A 16,609-nucleotide genomic window follows, 5' to 3' on the forward strand; every position below is an offset into this window, starting at 1 on the left:
CCTGTAATTTGGTGCCTCCATGCCTTCGCACATCTGATCCCTCTACCTGGAATGTAGCTCTTGTCATCTTTCACCTGGCCAACTCCCACTCATTCATTCACCTAACCTGACAAATCCTGAGCACCTACTAAGTGCTAGGCACCACCAGAAGCATTGAGAACACAACAATGAACAAGACGAGTATGGCCTCCAAGTAGCTCGCATGTAGCGGAGGAGACAGACATCACTCAGATAACCACAGCAGTAAATGTGCAGTTACGACGTTTATTTGGTGCCATGAAGGAACATAAATGGTGCTATGAGGGAGAATTAGAGGGTGACCTCCTCGACACTGGGGATCAGGAATTGTCTCTCAGAGGAGGCATCATTGGAGCAAATGTGTCCCATGCAAAGGAGGGAAAGAGGAAGAAGGCCATTGTATTTGGACCACAAAGGGATGACGGTGCAAATGAGCCCAGGGAGGTGGGGAGCTGGGCAGGGGGCAGGTCATGAAAGACTGTGGGATGTGGTTCTGAGTCTGGGATTTCATATAAGTGCAATGGGATTTTAATCAAGGAAGTGACTTGTTCTGGTTCACGTGTTTAAAATATCACTTAGTCTTCTATGTGGTGGGTGAACCAGGGGCTCCAACTGTAGGAGTTGGGAAATTATTTATGACCCTGTTGCTGTTGTCCCAGGAGAGGAAACAATTGCTAAGACTAAATCATGGGGCATGAGATAAGGGAAGTGGATGGGTTTAAGAGGAAATCAAGATTTATCTTGAGTCAAGTTTTCAGAAAACCTTTTAAAAAAATGCCCCATTAATATTTATATACACACATGTATGCACACATACACACACACACATATGCGTGCACACTGCCCTCTGTTCCAGACAATTGACACCTTATGGAACACGGGGCCACGGTTGCCAGATTGTCTGCTTTTTCCGAAAGAACCATATTGTGTAAGCCAAAGAAAACATATTTAGAGGCAGACTCAGTCCATGGGCCACTAGTTTGTCTTTAACCTAAATAAGTTCCAAGAGGACAAGGATCATATTTGTGCCGAATATCCAGGCACCTGGTGCTCTTTCTGGCACACAACTGATAGCCAATACATCCTTATTGGATGAATGGGTGGATGGAAGGGTCAGTGCCAGCAGTGGTTGGCAATAGTTGGGCATAAGGAAGGTATATACAGAGAGTCCACTGGAGAAATTAACAAGGAAGACCAAGGATGCTGCTGAACATCCTGCAGTGCGCAGGAAAGCCCCCATGGCAAAGGATGATCTGATACAAAATGTCCTTAGTACTGAGGTCAAGCAAACCCACCCTACAGGGAGGTGCAAACTGGCATAACAAAGGGTGTCGATAAGTAATTATAATCCAGGGAGAGAGTGAAGAGTCGGGAACAATAATCTGATCTGCCACACCCGCAGCCACTCTCCTCTCATCAGCCAGAGCGAAACTCACATTTATCTTTTCATTCCACTGCTTCCAGACCTTTAGTGGCACCCTAGGACCTTCGAGCTCAAACTTCTTAGCGAGACTTGTAGGTCCTGTTGTGAGTTTGTCTGCTTCACCAACCTCACTTTCTGTTAGTCTCTGTCTTCCCTCTGGCCACACACACACAAAAATCATTTCTTGGGGGTGGCCCGGTGGTGTGGTGGTTAAGTTCACATGTTACATGTTGACAACCCGAGGCTCACAGGTTTAGATCCCGGGTGCAGGCCTACACACTGCTCATCAAGCCATGCCGTGGTGGTGCCCCACATACAAAATAGAGGAGGATTGGCACAGACATTAGCTCAGTGACAATCTTCCTCAGTAAAAAAAAAATAAATAAATAAAATAAATCATTTCTTGATGTAAAGAAAGACAGCTCGTATCTTTACACAGACAGTTTTCAATTTCTGATGTCTCCCTCTTCTATGCCTATACCCATCTTGCTCTTGTTCTTTAAAATTAGGGGTCTCCTCGCCTCTGAAGCCCCTTGCGCCTCCTCCAGGAAGGCTTGCCCTCCCCTCTTACACTCTTGATGTGTCCTTTAGTTAGTTCATCCGTCGTGCTGGGCTACAATGCTGTTTTTCCTTCGCCATCTCCCAGGCCCAACTGTGAGCTGCGGGTAGAGAAGAGCCTTGCCTTATGTGTCTCCATAGCAATGGGCACAGAGTAAATGCTCAAAGAATACAAATGTGAGACTCATACAACCCAACACAAAGTGCTGTGAGAGCACAGAGGAGAGAATGTACCCACTGCATGCTCCCTATAGTTGTAAATTCCTTGAGGATGTCAAATTTATCCACGGCAGGTACCAGGCACAGGGCTCTGCACGGATTGCTGCTCTCAAAATATTAAATGAAGAGCTTCAGATGTGAGTTGTTTCTATCAGTCTTTTACACCTTAGTGTGAAGTCAACCCACCATGGTCTGCCTCTCAGGAACGCTGGCATCTTAAGTTTCTCTCCTCGTGGAATTAAAAGCGTGTTCAGGGTCAAGCATCAGAAAGTTGGAGAGTGGAGAGGGCAGCATGGAGGAAAGGCTAAAGGGGAGTCAGCTTTTCCGAAAAGACCAGTGTAGCCCCTGGTCCACGCCTCAGGCTGGCCTCTCTTCCCAACTCAGAAGCTTTCGCCTGTGCATTCCACCCCTCCTCTGATCCTCCGAGGATCTCGGCAAGGCAGTTTCCCCACACTGATGCTCCATCCCGCCAGCCAGAGGCGGTTTATTTAGTTGTTTATGTGCTGAGACACACAGCCCTTATTTGAAAGGAAGTGTGAACAAACAGACCCGAGGCGATTTCTTTTCTCCACTGCCTCCACTCGGAATGACTGTCACTCTTTCCTCCCTCGCTCGTCTCCCTCAGTGTGCTTTAGTGCTGTGAACACGAGGTGGAGATCAGAGTTCTGGGGGCGAGTCCCAGCTTCACTGCTGGCTAGCTCCATGACCTTCTGCCTTGGTTTCTTCATCTGTGAAAATGGGCAAAATCCCTGCCGTTTCCTCCACTCCGCAGTCAGTTCAGGTAAATGTATCAATTCAGACAATGAATTCAGTTACTGCATCACAACTTTAAAGACGCAGGCACTGCACCTACAGAGATCCCTCAGACAAAGTTTATGGAAACATGAAATGAAACAATGTAGAATAGTGATAAAGGTGTGGAGTTTTATTTCAGAAGACATTGTGTCCATGTTCTGGACCAATACCTTCCTGATTTATGGGGCTGGCTTAATTTTCTGGAGAGCACTGTGCCGCAAGGATGGCATGCAGGCCTATGCTTCCATCCAGCCCCATGGCAGACATCACTAATCAAACCCAGTTGCCATCTCAGTATTCTCCTGAACACAGGGCACCCGAGAGCCACTGACAAGCAGCCAGAAGCTGAAACCTATTACAGGAAAAAACATGGACATACGGCATTATGTGCTCTTACGGGAAGAAAAAGCATGGCTTTGGAGTCAAGCTGATGTGGTTTGAATCCTGGTTCCTGTGTAACGTTAAGCAAGTTCAACATTCTCCTTAAATCTCACTGTCCCTCCACATCTGGATAAAGAATATATTTTCACCTACCTCACAGATTACTTGTAATAAGTAACATTAAATATTAAAGAAACTTTTATGTGGCTCATAGTAGATCCTTAACAAACACTCATTTTCTGCCTATTCTCTTGCAATTCTAAACAGACCTTACCTCTGATCCTCAGTTTTTACCTTAGGTAGAATATTATTATTAATGCCATTCTCTTAGGGTTCTTTTGGGGACTGGAAGTGCTGCCCCGAGATCACATTGAGGGAAGAGATCTAAACTCAGGATTCCCTTGTCCTGACTCCCACCCTCATAGCTCTCCTCCCACCACAGCTAAACCAATTGGCTCCCAGCTAAAGGTCCATCCTGCCTCAGTTTCTCTTCCATCCTCTGGCCAGTTTTGAGGATCAGTCAGGATAAGTTAGGAAAGGGTCATTATCTTCAAGCAAAGCAAATTGCTAGATCTTGCTCCTGAGTGTGTGTGTGTTGAGGGAGGGGCAGGAGTGGAGGCCAGACCCCAGATGCTCCTTAGAACTCTGTGGGGCCTGTTCTTCCCTCAGACTCCTCAGCTCCTTCAGAACTTTAGGAACAAATGTCCCTACCGCACACCCTTTGGGAGGGAAGACAGCAGAAGAGGCCACAATGCCCCACCTTTTCACCTCCCCAATGGATCCCACTCGGGCCTGACCAACGTGAATTAGGAGATGCTCTTAGGGCGCAAAATTTGAGGAGGCCCTCACTCTCTCGGGGCCATTCAAGGGCTAATCATGCATGTGAGAGTGAGGGCCTCCTTAAATGGAGTACACTCAGCTGCATGCTTACCACATCCTAGGCCTGGTCCTGGCAAGTAGAGAAGGAACTTAGTAAAAATGTTATCTGCTAGGGGGGAACAATTGAGGGTATTGGTTTTGGAGACAGGCCTTCTGTATTCAAATTCCAATACCACCACTTGAATTGTGGAATTTTGCATAACTTAACCAATTCTTCACCTCACCTGCAAATTGGAGATAATAATATGACGGCCCTCATAGCTGTGCCGTGAGGATTAAGTTAAGGGCTGTGTTAATGATAACCAAGGAAGCATTAGTAAGAATGAAAGCACAATTTTTATTAGACTGTGCAGTATTGAAAGTAATAGGGATCCTAAAGAGAAAGAGATCAAATTCCTACTACATGCAGGTACTATGCCAGGTGCCTTATATATGTTTTCCCACTGTAAACCTCAAAACATTCTCTACAGCACTCTGATCCTGTGGAAAGCAATGAAAGAAATCTTAAATTGGAGCTGAGAAGTCCTATGGGGGAGCTCTCATGCCCTATCATACATTGTCAATTGCACCAAACAGAAACAGAGGGATGCTAAAGGAAGTAAAACCACTCTACTACTTGAAGGAAGATTTCTCTCTCCACCTGGCAACAGCCCAGCCAATGAGAAGCATTGCTGCAGCTCAGCCAATGAGAAAAGCCACACCTCAGCCAATGAGAAGCATCGTTGCAGCTCAGCCAATGAGAAAAGCCACAGCTCAGCCAATGAGAAGTATTGCTGCAGTTCAGCCAATGAAATATGCCACAGCTCAGCCAATGAGAAGTGTTGCTGCCTTGAACTGTTACTTCCCCCCAGTGGACTCTTCTTTGGAACAGCCCCTCCTTCTCCCCCTTTTTCTCTGTAAAGGCAGCTCCCTCCTCTGTTTGCTGGATTTGCCTATGGTTTGCCATAGCACGCACATCTTCAATTGCAATTCTTCTGGCTATTCCTGAATAAACTCATTTTGAGATAAAATAACCGGCAAATTTGCTCTTTAAGTTGACAATCCCCACTTTACATGTTAAGAAATTAAAGCCACAGAGGATAAGAAATTTACCCGAGGATACGCAGTCGGTATGAAGAGATTACAGTATTTGAACCCATGTCCCTGAAATTCCAAATTCTTTGCTCTTTCCTTCCACCCTGAAGCCATCTCTTACTTGAAATCCTTGGACTAGATGTATGGGTCCCTTCAGCTGGCCATTTATTAGAATCCCCCATGTGGCTTCTTAAACATACACTTGTCAGAGCTCCACTCTTTGATTAGCATTGGCTGGGAATATGTATTTCTAATGAGCAGCCCTGGGATTGGCATGAAATACCAGGTTTTGGCTCCATGGGAGGCTGGGTGACCTCGAAGGTCCCTTCTACCTCCAATTTTCTAAGTATAGCCTTATAAGAAAGTGAGTGTGAAAGCAATTATCAAATTGCAAGAATAAATTGCCTTGCTAAGAAAAGGCTGATGCTTTCTGAGGGACATATAATTAAAGCCCAATAGATTAAAATTCCTTTAAGAAATGAGTAATACAAAGATTAAGGCATATCTGATACGGCTTTTTGAAGGGCTGCTCAAAGATTTATAGGCAGGGGATAAATCAGCTCTGACGGGAGAGAAGAAAATGCGTCTTATCGCTCACATCTTGCACTGGAAGGTAGAATGTGCAGGAAAGGAGAGTGAGTGCTCATCAAGCAAGCGTCAGAGGAGTTTGCAAATACCTTCCCTTCAAGTGAGCAGGGAAGGTTGGGTGTCAATCAGGAATGGGGTGACTTGTCATGTCAAACCCCTTTCTTGGGTGGATTTTTTTTTATCACACACAGAAAATGAGCAAAGGAACTTAGAGTAATTAGGGGGTAATGAAGTTGTCAGAATAAGCTATTGACCAAAGAGCAGACAAGGGAACAGATGAAAAATTTAAGCGTTTCTAATTTTGCCGATTGGGAAGCTGCGCATCCTTTGTCCATATGGGAATCATCATCAGTGCCTAATGGATGAGTTCTTCTGGGCCAAGTAGGGAGCATCTCAGAAGACAAAGGAAGAGGAATTGGAACCAAAGTCCAAAATGGTAGTAGTGATAGCAATAGAAATGATTATTAATCCCTTCCATTTTTATTCAGGTTTGTAAAGCACTTGAACATATATTATCTCGTTCAACCTCTACAGGAACCTAGGAGAGAGGAAGAAACATCCACAGACTTTACGTGTGGAAACTCAAGGTCAGAGAATATAATGCTTTGCCTAAGGGTTACACAACTTACTGTTACTAGTGCAGAGCTGAGACCTGACTTCGGGTTCTTCCACGCCAAAGCAAGTGTTTTTTCCATTACAAATGAATCTGAGGACACTGAAGGTGATTGGAGTATAGATGGATAGGCCAGTTAAACTCGAGCTGTGTCACTAGCATGGTCAGGGCCTGTTTTGTTTCTTCTTGCATCCTTACTTTCCTGCTTCCCCGGGCCCTTCTTCCCTCTCCTCATTGTTCAAGAGTTTGAACTGATGGGAGTGCTCTCTCTGAGAAGAACCTGGCCTTCCTCTGTTTGTTCTGGTTGGTGCAGCTAGTGGGGAAAGAGAGACCAAGAGAATAATCATTTACTCAGTACGGCTCCTGTGCTTTGCCCACAGGATCTCATTCACTCTCACAATGGCCCTGCAAGGTAGGTATACTATCCCCTCCACTGTGGATATGCAAACTAGGACCTGAAAAGCTCGGCAACTGGCTCCAAGAGAGCTGCTAAGATGCACAGCCCCACCCAGTCTCTCCAATACCCAAATCCATGTTCTTTTCACTATTATTTCCATTTGCCAGACCATCTCAGGTGGAGGACAACAGGTCACAAAGATTGTCCTTTAGCCTGGAAAGCAAAGGCCGGAGGAAATATGGTTCAGGCTGCAGGTCTGCAAAGAGCCTTTCTTGTCACTGAAACACTATCTTTCCAGACTCTCAGCCCGTCCCTTAAAGGTGATTTTCCAGAAATCTGTACTCAGCTTTCTGAACTGCTTGATCCACAGTCCACTCCACTAATCTCCTCTACGTTGGTATGGGCTGAATTGTGTTCCCCTCAAAATTCAGAGCTCTGAGCCAAATGTATTGGCATTTGGAGATGGGGTCTTTGATGGGTGATTGGGTTAGATGAGGTCAGGAGGGTGGGGTGGGGCCCTTATATGGGATTAGTGTCCTTGTAAGAAGAAACATGAAAGCTTTCTCTCCCCACTTGCGTGCACCCAAAGAAGAGGTCATGTGAGGACACAGCGAGATGACCACTGCCTACAAGCCAAGAAGAGAACTGGCACAAGGAGATATGATGTATTAAAACTGAATTGATACGATGCACACTTATTGGAACGGCTCAAAAAAAAAATATCAAATGTTAGCAAAGATACAGAAAACTGGAACTTTTATATGGGAGAGAATTTATACTTGTGGGAATTTTATACATATGGAAATTCTTGCTTGTGGGATGCAAAATAGCACAGCCATTTTGGAAAACAATGTGGCAATTTCTTATAAACATACACTTACCATATGACTCAGCAATGCTAAGAAAAATAAAGACTTATGTTCACACAAAGACTTTATGGAAATATTTATGGCAGTTTATTCATAATTACCAAAATCTAGAAACAACTCAAATATCCTTCAACTGGTGAATGAATAAACAAACCGTGGTACATCCAATCAACAGAATAATACTCAGCCGCAAAAAGAAATGAACTGCCTAAGCCACTGGGCAGGCATGAGGCTCAGTGTAGACTAAACATGTGAAAGGACTGTCAACACTGGAGCACATACAAGTGCCGTCCATTATTTTCAGTTTGATGAACATTCTGAACTAGACACAGATGTGAAACAGTCAGGTCTGAGAGCGAGGCAGGGTGGTCCCCCAAGGAGAATGTGGGTATTGCCGCCTGCAGAAGGGAGAAGGGTGATGAGGCAGACAAACCACAAATATCTGCTCCCAAGAGTGTGTGGGACCTGGCAGAGGGAAGGCAGGGCCCCGTGCTGACGGAGGGTAAACCCTACCCTGAGGCCAGGCAGGAGCCAGTGGTGGCAGCCCTTCAGCCTTCAAAGATGTCTTGGACAGCAGGATGGGGAGGATTTGAGGTGGGGTCCGGGGTGGTGAGGAGAAAGTAGGAATCAGATGCTTTTGTGAGCGTTCTCAGGAGTTGTGAGGAGAGCCTGAACTGAGGGGAGGTCCAGGAGGTGGGAAGGACAGATGGGTTTAAAATCCTTAGGAGTGGAATATAACGAACTTGTGTAAGATGTAATTGGTTATGGTGAGCGAAGGCGTGGGCCTGGGTTTGCATGCTCGGGGCCCCTGGGCTCTGCAGGTCGTGGCTGCTCATCCAGATCCTAGGGAAACACTGCGAGTCCCCAGTGCTGGGCCTACTGAGCCGCTAAGGGGCGTGCTGACATAACTGGAGCTACCTGCTCAGAGACAAGGGCATGTTAAATTCTGGGCAGCACAGTCAGGGCAAAAGTCCCACGGGAGCTGGTCAGCCTTTCCAGAAGCTCCAGAGAGCTGTGGTCACCCAGCCCCAGGTAAATGCAAGCAGTTTGGGTGTTCACAGAGATCGGCCAAACAGAGGCCAGTTTCTGTAGCAAGAAAAGGCAAAAACAAAAGCGATTTATTTCACATGGTGCAAATGTTACCCTGGACCTTGCAAATCTCCTTCAAGTTCTCCCCGAATGGGGCAGTTCAACTCGGAAAAAGGGAGGGGACAGCAAATGTATAGTCTATTCTCACCTTCCATTTTTAAACAAAGCAAATGTTAGAATTAATAAACATCTACTGCAACCACACCCTAGTGATATCAAAGTTTGGATTCAGGAAAAAATCTAATTTTAAGTGCTTTCAATTCAACAAACATGTACTGGGTTCTTACTGTATCCTGGGTACAATCTAAGGTGCTTGACATATCTTATTTCAAACCCTAACAACAATGTCACAACTGGGCTATAATTCTCCTCAAATTGCTGATGAGGAAATAGAAGCCCAAAGAAGGCCAGTGACTCAGTGAGGGTCACAGAGGAGTGACATGCACGTCCACCTCACTCAGAAGGGGTCACAGGAAGATCAGGTGTGACAATGGATGCTGGGGCTTTGTGTGAACTGTGGTGGTTTGTATAAATGCACTCGGCTATTTTCCCTACTTTTACGGAAGTACCTGCCAACACAGAGCACGTTAACATGCATATCCCCATGCAGGGATGTGTAGCTGCAAGGTGACAGGGAAACACAATGAGATGTTGGTTTGTCCCCATAGCCCTTTGAGCCATGAGCTCAGCCCTTTGGGATTCTGAAGGCAAAATGGAGTAATCCATTGGTGGAGCGGCTGATTCCTTCTCAGTGGTACCGCACACTGAGGAAAGTTGAGGCTCAGCCTCTGGAAACACAGGGAAAGCAAGAAGGTACAAAATTGGAGCCAGCATAGGGCCCCACACCCGGGTAACCTGCAAACACTCCTGCTTACTAAAGTGTAAAGCCCTTGCTTTGGCCAACAAGGTCTCTCGTGGTCTGACTGATGTCCTCTGGAGTGTGTCTGTCCCTCACCCAGTCCTCACTTGCCATCCTCTCTCCCTCTCTCATGGACGTACCATCTTCCTCGCCTTCTGATGGTCTCCGCATTTTGCATCCTTTTGCCTGCAATGTTGTCCCTCTGAATCCCCACCTGGCTCTTCCTTCTCACTGAAGTCTCGCAGGCCTCCCCTAGCCACTCCTGTCTAACAACACTAGGCCCCAGCCTCACCCACCTCTAACCCTTAGCTCTGTTTCATTTTGTTCATAGCACTAACTGGAACTTTCTTGTATATTTATTTGTGTCCTTGTTTGTTGTCTCTCTCTCATTCTTGTCCCCTCCAACCCACGTCTGAATTGAAAAGTCATGAGAACAGAGCAAAGTCAGCCGTGTCCAGGGCCCCATGCCCAGAATAGTGCCTGCCACACAGAAGACACAGAATACCAACCCAAAAAATCTCTTCTCCTTTATTACAAGAAAAAGATCTCAGTAAAGTATTGCTAGCCTTGAAAACAAGGCAGGAGGAGGGACTAGAAATATTTTCACTGCAATAGAAGTCTAAAGTCCAACAACCACAGAATTCTAGAACCGTGCTTTCATGGAATCCTAAGGTTTCAAGTTCTCAAATGTCCTCAGTTTCGCTCTACACCTCTGAAAACCATCAGAGAGAGCACAGCTCCTGCCGATCTCATGGGCTTCATCCAGCCTCAGCAGGATCCCTCCAAGATGTCCACTATCCCCAACTCAGCATCCACAGGCCAGTGGCTACCTGCAGCCCAGCTCAACGCGGACAGCACCTCTCTGGCCCAGGAAAAGCTCTGATGAGGAGCTGCCTTGTCCGAGGAGAGTTGAGGAGAACACATAGGAAGCAGTGACATGTGTCTAGACAACCACCCAAGTAGGACCCATCACTTAAGGAAAGTGAGGAGATATGAGAAAGAGGAGGGCTCAGAGAAGCAGGCGGAAAACCAGGAGGGTGTAAGGTGGCACACGTCCCCTGTTCCTGGAGCACGGTGGCAGCTCTGTCTGAACCACCTGCTCTGAGAGTCCAGGGCTCATGCCAACAAGGAGAAACCAGGGAAAGAAAGGGGGATTCAAGCAAGAGATGGCTAACAAAAGTGGTTTTCTAAGTTTCTTTTCAGTCCCAAAGCCCTTCCTTCAAACGCTCCTTGAACTCCACTCCTGTGGTCTTTTCCTACACCTTCCACAGCCTCTCATCCACGGTCAGACCCTAGACCTTCACTCGTCAATTTCACTGAGAATAGTGAGTTTAGAAAGAACTTCTGCAGACCACCCCCTCTCCTAGCTGTCGGTTGATCCCCATCTACCCACACAGGAGCCCCTGCACCCACACCTCTGCCTCCTCCCTGGGCTGGTGCTGGTTTCACTTGCCCCCACATTCTTTCCTTGCCCTTCTGCTGCTGTGCCCTGCATGGAGAGAGGCTGCCCTAGAGGCTGTGTTTCCCAGGCTCCCCACTCAGCTGGCTTCCATGTAAGTCTGGCCAAAGGGAGACACAGGCAGAGGGTCAAAGGGCAGGGAGAGGGAGAAGCCAGGTAGATCTACCACCTCCCCCAGGCCTGGGCGGGGTCTCTCCAGCGGCTGCCTCTCCTCTGTGCTCCAGCTCCCAACACTCAGGTCCTCGGCGGCTCTAACATCCTCTGGTTCAGCCCAGGCTTCTAGCATCTCTGCTTTTCTTTGGTCCCTCTGTCTGAGGGCAGCAATGACTTCCTGCTATTGCTCAACCATGGGTTACTTCAGAGTCAGCTCTTCTCACCTCTTCTGTCATGTCTGTAATTAATTCCCTGCCTCAAATTCCTAGTATTGTAAATATATAAAGTGGTTTCTGTTTTCTTCTGAACCTGAAGGGTTCAGAAGGGAGGTTTATGTTCTACCTCCCAGCATATTTTACTAAGGTATCTGATTAAGTTGATTATAATCTGAAATCATTCTTGAAGATCATTCTGCTTTTTGAACTAGCTACAGAGATGAGGTGTTGTGACAGAATTTAACACCCCTGCACCCCTATCCTTTCACGTCATTGATGGTAGCGTCAGTCTCTGTGATTCTCCCAGGGATGAGGTATATGTTTTGACCCAATGACAAGTAACTGGTGCAGTTTCTTCCATAATCAGAACACACAGGTCTGAGAAGCATGGATGCAATTGGGGGTGGGCTTTCTCATTATTATATTCTATGACTGACTCCTAGGGTCCTGTTCCTTCAAACTTTGGCTTTGTTCGTCTAGAGGTCTCAATGCCCAGGGAGGAATGTCTTCCAGGGAACATTGTGTTCTGATTAAACCAGAAGTTGAGACAGCCAACTGGCTCTTTGGGCCTTCTCTTGCCACTAAACCAACAGGCAGACAAGGGGGTCACTAGACTGGATGGGTGGTTGATCCTGATTGGGTGTTTTTTACAAAAGGGGACAGGGAGAACTATGGCTGGTACCCAGGGGATTCAGTGGAATGCCCCTTTGAACTTTCATATCCCTGAAAACATTAGCAGCCCAGTAAAGGAAGGCTTGCTAAAGACTCAGAGATTCAGGGATGAAAGTTTGGGTCCACCACTCCCAGAAAAAAACAGCCGAGATATTAATTGAAGGCAAAAGGAATGTAGAATGGGTGAGTTGAAGAAGGGAATTAGAAATGTCAACCACATCCTTGTGATCAGTTGCAGAAACATGAACCCAAGGAGGTAGGCAGATCTTTTTCAGGTAGATAGTGAGCAATGCTTACCTTTTCCCCTTCTTTTTTCCCTACCATTTTGTATGAAGACGGTGGTTGATGCTGAACTTTACGACTTAGTTCCTAAGTCCCCAGACCAGGAGAAGCCGTGTCCAGACCTGGTGGCCTTGAGTGGGATATGGTAACTGATGGAACTTTGTGTCTCTCCTTGTTAGAGGGAAGATGAGAATGTATTCTTTTTAATTAAAGATTATGCTTCTGCCTCGCATGGGGGGAAAATGCTATCAAATGATAGTTAATCACAGATAAAAATGTGAGAAGGGACACTGAATAGCAAAAGGGGTAGATTGTTCTGGGCTGAAACCTGTTTGACCTCATATCTCTTCGTTGTCCCTCCCTGGATGTGGTATATGTGACTTTGGTAGTTCCCGAGGGAATCATACCTACACCTCGCTTGGTCCCCTCCTTTTGAATTTAACCAATAGTATGTTGTGGATGAGATATGGTGCAAATTTAAGGAATAAGCCTTAAAAAGGCCTGGCATTTCTGTGTCACCACTTGGAATCCAGCCGCCATGAAAGAAGTCTGTCTACTCTGAGACCACCACGCTATGAGAAAGTCCAAGCTAGCCACTTGGAAAGGCCTCAGGGAGGAAAATCAAGCAACCCAGTGACAAGGAGAATCAAGGCCCCCAGGCAGACGGTGTTAGCTGAGCTTTCAGCCAGCGTCCAGGACCAAGCTGCCAGCCAGACGAGTGAGCCGTCTCAGAAATGAATCCTCCAGCCTCCTGTGCTGCCTTAGTTGAGCCCTGCTGGAGCAGCAATAAGCTGGGCGGGTCAAGTTCTGCCCAAATTGTAGAAAAGTGAGCAAATAAAATAGTTGTGTTTTAATCCACAGAATTGTGGGGCAGTTTGTTATCCAGCAAGAGATCCCTGGAATGCCCTGTTCTGGACTAATCAGAGCAGGGCTGACCCCTGCAGGCCATCTCTTCCAGGCAGAGTTTGGCCAATGGAAGCCACCGGCAGGAGATGGAAGGGCAGAAGGATGGAAGAAGCCTCAAGTGGGGCCTCTGGCAGAAGTTGCATCTTCTTTGTGGTTCTAGCTCTTTCCAGAAGGATCTTCTGTGCTTCCAGTTTTGCCATGTGAGCCCACGCCCTGTGCTCCCTTGTGCTGCCCCTCCCTCTGTCCCTCCAGCCTAGAGTGGGAGTGGCCTCCTGTTGTTGCTGATCATGGTCTCTGTTTTTCCAAGTTCTCCCACCAGTTGTGTAATTAATGCCCCACATTAAGTTCCCTCTGTGGAAAATAAATCTCTAATTTCTGTTTTCTCAGTTAGGTTCTGACAGCTACATCACGGATTATGATAAATAAATGATCCCTGTTCTACAAGCTCATTCTTTTGCTATGCTCTCGAGCCCCCATCAGAATACAAACACGCCCTTATCCCTGACCAAGGCCCCTTCTCACCTCTCTGATACATCTCCAGCACTCTTCTTCACCTCTCTGCTTGCCTCAGGGCCTTTGCATGGGCTGTTTTCTCTGCTTGGATGCTCTTCCCTCAGAAGTGTGCATGGCTCATTCTCTCACCCCTCCAATCCTCTGCTCAGGTATCACCTGAGGCTCAGGTATTCATTTTGTCTCCCATGGAGCTTATCATCATTGAACACACTATGTAATTTTCTTATCAATTTTATTATCCATTGTCTCCTTCTACATCAACTTCCATGAAGTCAGACATGTGGTGGGTGTTCAGCAAACATTTTCTGAATAAATAGATGAATATCTTATGCACAATCTCGAAGTCCAAAGCAGAGATGAACTGAACCTCTCCGGCTGAAGCAGAGGAAGGGGCTAAGACCCCAGGCTGCTCACAGCCCACCCCTTTCTCTGCAATGTCCTCTTTGGGATCTAATGAACGCAGTTTAAGACCCACGCTGCAGCCCCAGACTGTTTTTGCATACATACCTGGTGTGGGCTCATAAGTGGCTACCGATCTATTATGAAGTTTGTTTCACACACACTTTCACTGAGTTCTAGCACAGTGTATCCCCCAAGATGGTTTGGTGGGCAAATGAAAATGTAGACACAAACTGGCCTCTTTCCTGCAGTGTTTCTCAGCAACATTTCAGATGCTCATGGGTGTTGTGAATTTCCAGGAGCGATTTAGAATATTTCCCAAACGTCTTTGAACACAGAACCCTCTTCCTGTGGAACGTCTTGTAAGACACACTTTGGTAAATGCATATGTGCTGGCTGATATCAGCCTCCAACTGGTGACTATAGTAATTTTAATCACCACGAATATTTAACTCATAACTCTTATCTCAATTCGAACACAGTCACTCAACGTTAATAGCACAGCTTCATTCATATGATCGTGATTACTAAATATAACTATAAAGTGATTAACTGTCGGTGAACCTTAGTCCACACTGATTACACTGCAGTCCCCAGAAGAGCTCAAGATGGTGGACGTGTGGGATGAGCACTCAGAGGGGATTCAGACACCCTGGACCCGATCCTGGCTTTATCGCAGGTGTGTGACTTGGGGCAAGTAACAAACCTCCTGAGCCTGGGTTCCTTTTTTGTAAACTGAGCTGTTTTTCTTCAATCCAGGTGTTTAAGCTAATAAAGTCCCTCAGCTACGTGGCAACGATGGAAGGAAGCTCATCTTTCCCCATCTCACCTCCAGTAGCTCTGCCGCCTTTATCTGGTTGATGCCAGCCAAAGGCAGGCATTGTCCACTCACTATCTGCAGACACTGTGCTAATGGCCCCGTCATGATGACCAGGACAACCAGCAGCAAATGCTCCAAATAAACCAGACAGAGTAATGAAGTAGAGACTGACTGGGGGCATTCTATTCTATGAAGTTTCTAGCTTGAACATCCTCCACATAGCCACACCTGTATACACACAAACACACCAAATGTATATGCATGTGTGTGTGTGAGTGTGTCTTTGTGCGTTAGGACTGAAAAACAATATGTTGCAAGAGCTTAAATGAGTGCAAGAGAGCAGGCGGGAGAGCTGAAGGAGTGTAGAGAAAGGAGAGCTGATCTTTTCCTAAGAAAGGTTGTCAGGCCAGCAGCTTGAGGGGGTCCTCTTGCCAGCTAAAGTATTTCCATCTATAATGAGAAGCAGGTTCCCAAAGGTTGAGAGTGAGTCAACAGCCCAGAGGTAGAATGTCAATTGGATCGGCTTGGTTGTTTAGACCTCAGACTAGAAAAGCGGCAAGAACGTTTCTTTCTCAGAACAGCGCCTGGAGTCCCTGAGAAATCAGATACCAGTTAAATGTCCCCACACTCTGAGTCTAGTCCCTTCACATGGGGATAGGTGTTTGCGGAGCCCATCTCTGGATGGAGGAGAAACAGCACACTTGAATAGAAGTGGTACAACCTACAGTATCTTTGAGTCTTTGAGCCTCTCTGGATGTAGCTGACATACCCAATACGTCTAGAGTTAAGAATCCTACAATACATACTTGCACTCATCTGGAGATTATAAAGGATGCTTCCAAAAATACTACATCTAAGGGTGTAGGTGAAACAGCCTCAAATAGAGATGGGCCCAAATTTCCTTTTCAAAAACCTGGGTGAGGTTCTGTCCAAGCAAGATGGTAACCAAGCTTGGAGGTAGGGTGAGCTAACTTCCCTGAGTCCCAGGACTTGAGGAGAGGGTCTGAGCCGAAACCCTTAAAATGTACCATAAATCAAAGCCAGGGAAATCAGTCTCGGTGTGACAGGCAAGTGCAGGGTCACGAATCAGAACCCCATGCTAAACGTGAATGGGAAAAATGGCATAAACAAATCAAGGAGGATCCTTTAGGCAAGACCTGGCCACCCTACTAACTCCCCACATGACATTCAGCAAGTCCTTTCTACCTGCTGGGCTTCAGTTTGCCTGTTTGTAAGGAGTTGGTACAAGATAAAATGTGGCAGATGCAGAGCGTGGATTCCTACGTTTGTCCTCTTGTTGCCAAGGCAGGCATTGTCATTCTATCAAAGCATTCTTTTCCAGATGGTACCTCAGAACCCTTCTCAACACTGTGCTCCAAGGAACCACACCAGAGGTGGCCTGGGCATCCCTGAATCAACAGTATCAAA

The sequence above is a fragment of the Equus caballus genome, chromosome 9 (genome assembly GCF_041296265.1).
Source record: "Equus caballus isolate H_3958 breed thoroughbred chromosome 9, TB-T2T, whole genome shotgun sequence".
Classification (NCBI taxonomy): domain Eukaryota; kingdom Metazoa; phylum Chordata; class Mammalia; order Perissodactyla; family Equidae; genus Equus; species Equus caballus.